Source organism: Mus pahari, chromosome 10 (genome assembly GCF_900095145.1).
Source record: "Mus pahari chromosome 10, PAHARI_EIJ_v1.1, whole genome shotgun sequence".
NCBI classification, from domain to species: domain Eukaryota; kingdom Metazoa; phylum Chordata; class Mammalia; order Rodentia; family Muridae; genus Mus; species Mus pahari.
Window position 1 is genome coordinate 33864383 of NC_034599.1, and position 10607 is coordinate 33874989.

Genomic DNA, 10607 nt, shown 5'->3' on the forward strand with positions numbered 1-10607 from the left:
ATATTTTTTTCCTTCCAATACCAGCAAATTTGGGGATGATGTTAAATCATCCACAGGAGAAGTGTATAAGTGTGTCTTAAAGAAATCTTTCCTAATAAGTTTGAAATGATTGGAGGTTGTCCCAGCTGCTTTCATAAATCATTCCAAGAGCATTATTATCTCATTCCCTATCCCTTACATTACTATATATATATATATATATATATATATATATATATATATATATATAATTTGCAAGACAAATGTGGATTGAACAAAAATATTTCACATTTTGAGTTACAGTCTAAATATTAATTAGTAGCTTGATCAGACTAGTGAATGGAATTCTCAAATTTTCAGCCAATACAGGTGCTTCCTAAAGCTCATACTGAAATGGGAAAACCCAGGCAGCCATTTCCACATTCTCTGAAAGAAGCAATGGGTAGGAATTCACAGTAAAAGATAATTGTATTCCTGACCCACTGAACATACCAGCCTTGAGCACTCTGGGTGAGATTAAAGTCACTGTAGCAGTTTTTATAACCAGTGATCTAGTAAAATTCCATCAGCCCTATTATTACTAATATATAATCACAATGCTTTGAAAAGTTACTTGCAATCCTGCAGAATTAGGCAGAAGTTGTTTCAAAACTGGCAGTGTGAAGAGGATACCAGCACTGAAAGTGTCAGTCATCTGTGATGCCAGGCACCTTCCATAAACTCTTAGTAGGATTAGGATTTGGGACACTGCTGACTACTATCTCAGATGGATACATTTTGCTCACAGGTTACACAGCCAAGTACAACTTCAGCTTTAACAATTCCTATACAAGCTATTTCTCTGAGTCTACAGAATAATATTAATCATTAAACCAAACTTACAGAGAAGAGACCACTTAGGTTTAGTGTTACCAAAGTAGCCTTTTATAAGTGTACTGACAACTTTAGCCTAATCCCAATAAAGCCTGATAACAGTTCATTAGGAAGTTTATTTAGGGTACCATTATACCCATGCCTTTATGATTCCATATATATATATATATATATATATATATATATATATATATATATATCATGTGTGTGTGTTTGTGTGTGTGTGTGTGTGTGTGTGTGTGTGTGTGTGTAGTTGGATTGCCTGAGTAACAGCTGCCTTGCAAACTGAATATGATGGCATTCTCCTTTCACAGATCTTGTTGGCACATTCCATGCAAAAGAGGTTGTGGCCACACAGACCTAGGGCAGCAATAACTTCATTTTCAAAGCAAATTGCACAGTTGTTCTTTCTTCTTGATTCTGGAGGTGAACTAGAGGTGGAACCCCCACTGGAAGAGGAGTAACTATTGGTACCATTAGAAAAAGCAGGAATGTATATTGGAAGGCCAACATGGTTGCCTGTTGGATATATATATAGGTGGGTCACTCCTAACCCTTCTAGCAAGGGGGTGTTCTATGCTCTCAGGAAAAGTAGGAGACAGACAAGGAGTTGATGGCTGACTTCCTCTATGCTGAGTCTTCATATTACCAGAAGGATCACTCCCAAAGCCAGAGAGTGGGTTAATTGGTTCAAATGGAATCCATATAGTTTGAGAAGATATTGGTAAAGAGTCAAAGGCAGGAGTGTCTACTGTAAGATCTTCTTAGCCTACAGATGGTAGTGTATCTCCGAACCAAAAGTTACCTGTGCTAAATGGGCTTGTTGGATGCATGCCACCTTCAAAGCTCACATCGGTACTGTTATAATGGAAATCATTTTCTTCATTGAGCTCTCTGTTGCTCCTTGTACATATGGCGATATATTTTTCTATTTCTTCTTGTGCTCAATCAACATTTTCAGGCATCCCTGTGACTCAAAGGCTGGCTCCTCATCTCTGTGCTTGGAGTAATTATGTATGTGTGGGTTTGTTACTGAGTTCTCCTAATTGTTGCTCCTTTTAGTCTAACCACTAGGCCTAGTACGTGATACGGGACCCTGACTTAGACTGTGGCTTGACCAGGCAGATGAGGACTACACGATAACCCTCCCAGTGCAGGCCCATTTTTGTTTGGAGATGCACGAATCATAGAGCACTGCTCTGCAGCCGAGAGTATTTCTCTTTTGGCCATGGCAACATCTTCTTTCTATCCAGTGACAACAAAAATGTGTTCTTCACCATGAACAGGTGTCTTAATGTACGTGTTTGTCTTGGCTGTCAGTGCTTTAATTTTACAAGCCTGATAATCGACAATCTCAGCAACATGCTTGGAACTCGGCCCACAGATGCACTTGATGAAGTTGATGCTCTTCTTTCTCAGCGGGGCTGCTTGCTCTCTGTTCTTTTATTTTTTGGAATTGTTTTAGCTATCCTGGCATTTGTGTGTGTGTTTGTGTGTGTGTGTGTGTGTGTGTGTGTGTGTGTGTGTGTGTTTGTATGATGCAACATTAAATCTAATCTGTAGATTGCTTTTGGTAGAAAGCCCATTTTTACTGTATTAATACAACAAACCCTTGAGCAGAAGAAATCTTTCCATCTTCTGATATCTTCTTCAATTTTGTTTTTTATTAATCATTTTATTTGTTTATTTGTTTACATTTCAAATTATATCCCCCTTCCCAGTTACCCCACCACAAGTTCCCCATCTCATCTCCCCTCTTCCCCTCCCCTTTGTCTCTATGAGGGTGCTCTTCCACCCACTCACCCACTTTTGCCTTACCACTTTAGCATCAAGCCCTCACAGGACCAAGTGCCTCCCCTGCAATTGATGTCAGATAAGGCCATCCTCTGCTATACATGTATATGGAGCCATGGATTCCCCCATGTAACTATTAAATGTGTTAAAAATTTTTATTATTCAAGTTTTTCAAGTGTTTAATTCGAATTATACCAAGATATTTTGTTTTTGTGTCTGAGGATATTATTTTCCTATGTATATATGTATATATGATTTTTCTTTGCTATTGATTACGGTGTATTAAAGTATCTTGATTATGGTGTATTAAAGTATCAGGAATTTCTTAATAGTGTTTTTTTGGAGGGTTTTTTTTTGTTTAATTTTTCTTTTTCTTTTTTCTTTTTTGGTTCCCCTGTGTATACTATCACATCATCTTCAAATAAAGATATTTTGTCTTCTTCCCACTTTATTCCCTTGATCTCAGAAGTCTAACTGGTTTGCTAAGACTTCAAGTATTATATAAAAAAGGGTATGGAGAGAGTTGACACCCTTGTCTTGTTCCTGTTTTTTTGTGGAAATGTTTTATTTTATCTCTTTGGGTGGGGTTTTAGTCCCTGGGAGCTCTAGGGAGTTCTGATTGGTTGACATTGTTGTTATTCCTATGGGGTTGCAGTCCAATTCAGCTCCTTCAGTCCTTTCTCTAACTCCTCCATTGGGGTTGCCATGCTCAGTCTGATGGTTGGGTACAAGCATACATATCTGTGTCGGGAAGGCTCTGGCAGAGCCTCTCAGGAAACAGCTATATTAGGCTCCTGTCATCAAGCACTTCTTGGTAACAGCAATAGTGACTGGGTTTGGTGCCTGCATATGGGATGAATCCCCAGATAGATCAGACTCCTGATGGTCTTTCCTGCAGTCTTTACTCCACTCTTTGTTCCTGTATTTCTTTAGACAGGAGCAATTCTGGGTTACAATTTTTGAGAACTGTGGGTGGCCCCATCCCTTGCCTAACCTCTCCGTATAGTCTCTACAGGTTCTCTCTCCGTGATTTCAGCTAATGGGTATTTGAGCTAATGTCATCCCTGTTGAGTCCTGGGAACCTCTTGGGTCCCTGGCATCTGGGACTTTCTAGTGGCTCCCACCAGTTCCCTATCCCCCCACTACTACATATCTCCATGCCAACCCTCTGTACATCTGCCAGATTCCTCTCACACCTGATCCTGACCCCCTTTCTCCTCCTCCTCCTCTCTCCCTCTCAGATACCTCCCTCTTTCTACCTTCAGTGATTATTTTCTTCCCCTTCTAAGTAGGACTGAAGCATTCACACCTTTGGTCCTCCTTCTTCTTGAACTTCATATGGTCTGTGAGTTGTATCATGGGTATTCCAAGCTTTTTTCTTTTCTTTTCTTTTCTTTTCTTTTCTTTTCTTTTCTTTTCTTTTCTTTTCTTTTCTTTTCTTTTCATTTTTTATTAGATATTTTCTTCATTTACATTTCAAATGCTATCCCGAAAGTCCCCTATACACTCCCCGCCCCGCCCTGCTCCCCAACCCACCCACCCCTGCTTACTAGCCCTGGCATTCCCCTGTACTGGGGCATATGATCTTCGCAAGACCAAAGGCCTCTCCTCCCATTGATGGCAGACTAGGCCATCCTCTGCCTCATATGCAACTAGAGACAAAGTTCTTGGGGGAAGGGGTACTGGTTATTTCATATTGTTGATCCTCCTATAGGGTTGCCGACCCCCTTAGCTCCTCGGGTATTTTCTTTAGCTCCTTCTTTAGGGGCTCTGTGTTCCATTTAATAGATGTCTGTGAGCACCCACTTCTGTATTTGCCAGCCATTGGCATAGCCTCACAAGAGATAGCTATATCAGGGTCCTGTCAGCTAAATATTGCTGGCATATGCAATAGTGTCTGAGTTTGGTGGTTGTATATAGGATGGATCCCTGGGTGGGGCAGTCTCTGAATGGTCCTTTCTTCTGTCTCAGCTCTGAACTTTGTGGTTGTAACTCCTTCCATGGGTATTTTGTTCCCCATTCTAAGAAGTAACGAAGTATCCATGCTTTGGTCTTCCTCCTTCCTGAGTTTCATGTGTTTTGCAAATTGTATCTTGGGTGACCTCACTCAGGATGATATCCTCCAGATTCAAAGAGAGATGGTTCAGTGGTTAAGAGTGCCGACTGCTCTTCTGAAGGTTGTGAATTCAGATCCCACCAACCATATGATGGCTTACAACCATTCCTAATGAGATCCGATGCCCTCTTCTGGGATATCTGAAGACAGCTACAGTGTAGTTACATATAATAAATAAATAAATCTAAAAAAGAAAACAAAGAAAAAAACAAAAAAAAAGAAAAGAAAAAAAATCTCTTTTCTAATATTCACTTATCAGTGAGTACATGCCATGTGTAGCAGCAGCAGCAGCAGCAGTAGTAGTAGTATCAGTAGTAAAAACAGATTTTTCTCTCATACAAAACACTCTATACTTAATTTGTCATCCCTCCATAATTCCCAGCTTCCACCAACCTCTGCTTTCCACAAGATCTGCTTCCCCTCCATTTCCTCTTCAGAAAAGAGCAGACCTCCAAGAGATTACAGTCAAACAGGACGAAAAATATATATCAAGCAAGGCAAAGGACCTCTTATTGAAGGTGACCCAATAGAAGGCAAAGAATATCCAAAGCAGGCAGATGAGCCAGGAAAACACCCTCCCCTGCTTTTAGGAGTACCATAAAAACACCAAACCAACAGTGACAACATATACGCACAGGACCTGGTGTAGACCTCTGTAGGCTTCATGCTTGCTATTTTGGTCTATTTTGCTTATATGAACATTGCTCTGTTGATTCTGTGGGCCATGTTTTCCTGATTTTTCTCTGACCCCTATAGACTTTCTTCTCCCTCTTCTGTGGGATCCCCCATTCTCCCATGGAAGGGACCAATGGAAACATCCAGTTTAGACTCTTTATCTCTATGCACAATGTCTAGTTGTAGATCTCTGCACCTGGTTTTATCTACTGCTGGAGTATCCCTTACAGATGATGACTGGACTAGGCACTGATATAGTAGAATATCATTAGGAATCACTTTGCAGTTTTCTTTGTTTTTCTGTTATTTTGTTTCTTTTTTCCTTTTTTTCTTTTTTCCTTGACAGTCATGTTTGGTTCTACACTAGGTTTCTAAGAAATCCAGTCTGTAGTTCCTGACCACCCAAGCAGTGTAGAACATGGGCCTCGTGTTAAACCAGGCATTGGTTGGCTACTCCCACAAGTTCTGTGCCACTATTGCCCCAGCACATCTCCCAGGCAGCACAGATTATAGTTGGACAGTTTTGTGACTGGGTTGAGGTCCAGGTTCTTCTTTCTATAGTCTGTACAGTACCTAGTTTTTGATGTTGGGATAGAGGATGTTTGCTGTGTCACTATACTTGAAAACCCACATCTATCTATCTATCTATCTATCTATCTATCTATCTATCTATCTATCTATCTATCTATCTATCATCTATCATCTATCATCTATCATCTATCTATCTATCTATCTATCTATCTATCTATCTATCTATCTATCTATCTATCTATCATCTATCTATCTATCTATCATCCATCTATCTATCATGAATTATCTGTGATGGGATGATATGATTGTCTCAAGGAGAGGCCCTCTAAGGAGGTGTGGCCTTGTTGGAAGAAGTGTGACATTGTGGGAACGGCTTTAAGACACTCATTCTAGCTCCTTGGAAGGCAGTTTCCTCCTGTTTTACTTTGAAATAAGATGTAGAGCTCTCAGCTTCTTCAGCCCCACAACATCCTGGATGCTGCCATGCATCCTGGTATGATGATAATGGACTAAACCTGTGAACCTCTAAGCCAGTCCCCCCAAATGATTGCTTTTATATGAATTTCCTTGGTCATGGTGTCTTATCACAGCAATAAAACCCAAACTAAGACAGAAGTTGATACCAGGAACTGGGGTATTACTTTGATAGGCCTGGCCATATTTTTGTTTGGAAGAATGTAGATTTGGGGACTTTAGATTTGCAAAACATCAGAATGCTTTAAGTGGGGGTTAATGGGCTATTCTAGTAGTAATAGAGAAGACTTTGTTATGGAGAGTGTTTTGAATTGCATAGGCCTGGCCCAAGGGGTTTCAGTAAAGAAGAATTTTAGTACATGGTGTAGAGAATGTTTTTGCAATATTTTAATGAAAAATGTGGCTGCTTTTTGCTGTTGTTTGATGAGTGTACCTGAAGCTCAGGTGAAGAGATTTAGAAAATTTGTGTTGACAAAGGAAGTCTCAAAACAGCCTGGTATAAATTCTGTTGTGTGATTCTGAAAGCTCATTTTTATAAAGAGCATTTTGATGAAAAGGAGCAATCCGAGAAAGGAAAAATATAAAATCTATGGTTCAAGAAATAAACTCACATCAGGAAGTAAAATGGAGCTGAATCCATTTCAAGGAGATAGACAGATTAAGGGAGTGGTGACTTTGGGGCAAGATCCTACCTAAGTTTTGGCCCAGACATGGTGGTACATACCTTTAATCCCAGGAGACAAATCCAAGCAGATCTCTGAGTTCCCGGCCGGCCTGGGACAGAGCAAGTTCTAGGTGAAGAAAAGCTTAAGTCCAGGCATGATGGTGCATGCTTTTAATCCCAGAATTCAGGAGACAAGGCCATGCAGATCTTTGAGTTCAAGGTCAATCTACAAAGTAAGTTCTAGGATAGCTATGCTTAGGCACTGATGGGAATTGGAAAACAGAAAGCTGGTAATAGAATGGGAGTGGGGGGAATGTTCCATCCCCAGAAAGCAGTAGAACTTGTCAGCTTTGGTCTTTTGGCTCTGGCTTTAGAGTGAAGAATAGAAGGGCCTACTGGGATCATTGATGCTGGTTAGGTGGAGCTAAGAAATTAGCTGTGATTAAGAAGAGACCAGCATTATTAAGGTGATGTCTGGGAATTGTTTTCTGAAAGCACAAAAAGTTTTGTTACAGAGATAGCAAGGTTGTAGCTTGTGCTGCGTCACGTGGCCTTTGTAATGTATAAGAATCACCCATATAGTACTGGTTTTGAATGTATGAAGGGGTCATGGAGAGAAAAATAAGGTTTGGCACTGTGAGAGGCCAGGGAAGGCCATTGATGAAGGTATGTCTTCAGTTGCAGTTGACTACCCAGGACTGAAGGGGTTGCAAAGAAGTAGAGGCTTGATACCATGAAGAGAGCCTATGAGAGGCTATTGGTGAAGCCTAGTTGTAGATTAATACTCCAGTGTAATGGAGATGCAAGTACTATGGGATGACCACAAATAACATCACCAGCAAAGGAATGGAGTCAACTAGAGACTACAGAGGTCAGAACTGGAGATGTGTCCCAAGCCCTTCAAAAGAGCCCAGAAGATCATTTGTGGATCCCAGACATTGGAACTAGAAGCTGTACCTTCGAAGTTGCCTTGGAGACTCCAATATGTTTAAGATGCCAAGGAACGCTGCTAATAGGGAGGGGAACAAGCCCAAGAGAAAGAAGTTTCTAGCAGTCAACAAATATGAAAAAGGAGTTGGTGATCTGAAGACCACTTTGACATCAGACAAAGTCCAGCTGGTTTCCTGTCTTGCTTTGGAGATTACAGTTAAGTGATTGGATGAATCTCAGACTTTGATCTTTGGACTTCTAACATTGTTGAGACTGCTATAGACTATGGGGACTATTGAAGTTGGACTAAATGTCTTTTTTATTATGGTATGGATAGGTATCCCCATAGACTTACATCTTTGAACAAGTTGGTGGGTGCCAAGGAGTGGAATATGATGGTTTGAACATGCTTGTTCCAGGGAGTGAAACTATTACGAGATGTGACCTTGTTGGAGGAAGTGTGTCATTGTGGGCCTGGGCTTTGAGCCCTTGATCCTAGCTCCCTGGAAGTCAGTCTTCTATTTGCCTTTGAAACAAGTTGTAGAGCTCTCAGCTCCTCCTGCTCCACAGCTTTCAACCAGGCTTCCTAATATGATGATAATAGACTAAACCGTGAAACTGTAAGTCAGCCCTAAAGGAATATTTGCCTTTATAAGGATTTCCTTGGTCATTGTTTCTCATCACAGTAATAAAACCCAAATTAAGACTTTATCATCTATCTATCTATCTATCTATCTATCTATCTATCTATCTATATACCTATCTATTTATGTATCTATCTATCATTTATCTGTCATCTATCATCTATCTATCATCTATCTATCTATCTATCTATCTATCTATCTATCTATCTATCTATCTATCTATCTATCTATCTATCTATTTATCTATCTATCTATATCAGCTATCTATCATCATATATCAGCAATTCATCTATCCTCCCCATCTCCTCTCTCTCCCCTCAATTACTGATCAAATATATAACCTCTTCTCACTAGGCATGTGAAATAGAAATTTCTGTTTTCTTTAGAGTCTTACTTGTGTCATATGATATTTTTCTGGAAACTGTCTAATGACTTCTCATAAGAGGTTAATGTTACTGCTAAAATAGACACATGGGAGGATGTTTTGTTGAGAACAGACATGTGCTTTTCTGGAAGCGTCCTAGAAAAAGGCCACATGATATTTTGCTAAAGTGAACACTTGAAAGAGCACATGATATTTGGAAAGGGTATAAACATGACCCAACAGACAGTAATGACACTGTGATATTGGTTTGGCTTGCCAGTCTTTGCTGATCATTGTTGTAGAGAGAAATGCACCAAAGCATTTCTCATGGAGTTCTGGAGGTTTCTTGATAGTCTTCCAGACTCAGGCTGATGGGCAATACCTTTCAGTTTCATCAGGATTGAACTGCCATTGCTGACTCATGAATGGTGTCTATGAGGGTGTTGAACTACCACTGCTGTTTCATGTGACTTGAACTGGAGATATTCTGACAATGCAGATTGGATTCACTCCAAAGAACTAGTTCTAAACAGACCCACATCCTCCTTTGCTCTATTAACCTTAACTTTCCACAACCTCTGGTGAGTGGTGGGTTAGATGGGAGGTTAAAGAGTTTAAGTACTCTTAGTAAACTAGGTATTGAGAAACACGTCTACAGGTAAGCACAATAATTCTCAAGTAAAACTCCATTTCTCTCACACAAAAACTATTCTGGAATATTTGCAATTCTTAATGTCTCTTTTCCTTATTTATTTATTTATTTATTCACTTTACATCCTAATTTCAGGCCCCACTCTCCTCCTAGTATTTTCTCCCAGGGCCCCTTCCCCCCATTCTTCTCTCTCCTTCATCTCTGAGAGTTGAGAGGCAAGTTCAGGAAGAGAAAAGAAATAACAAATCACAGGTCAATAGACTCATATGTAAGAAATAAAAATTCTCTGTATGAGAGTGAGACACTTTGAAACACAGTCCTAAATGGGATACTTTCATCAAGTCCATCCACTAGGAGCTCAGGAAACTATGATCAAAGGATGCAGAAAGATCATAACAACCAAAGGTGATGAATTACTCCAAGGAAACATTATGAGCAGGGCTGAAGCAGACATGGATTTATCTGTGATAGCATTCACAGGGTTTACACAGGTTCAAACCAGACCATACTTCAGCACTAACAGGGGAAAGTGTACATGACCATGCCTAATGAAGAAGCTATCTGCAATTGGTGGTACTTATTTGCAAGGAATAAAATATTTTTAGCCAATGGTTTCTCAACGGATATATTAACAATACTTCAAAAGAGAAATTATACCTATGCTAATACAATGTGACTCACTAGTTTTGTAGACTTTTTGTCTGCAAATATGAGCACTGGGTATTTTTTGTCTTCTTGTACTTTTCCAAACACACACACACACACACACACACACACACACACACAGTTTTAAAGTCACAACAATTTAAAAAAGTTAATAAGTTTTTAGTGCCTTACTGTCATAGATATCCTTTCAAATATGCCTCTACCTACTGTATCAATTTTATTTCACAAACAGGAAAGATCTTTAG

At 39.8% G+C, this 10607-nt stretch overlaps 1 pseudogene; it reads right to left on the reverse strand.

Moving 5' to 3' along the window:
• Positions 1–1099: 1099 nt before the first annotated feature.
• Positions 1100–2280, reverse strand: LOC110328320 (annotated as a pseudogene).
• Positions 2281–10607: the final 8327 nt, after the last annotated feature.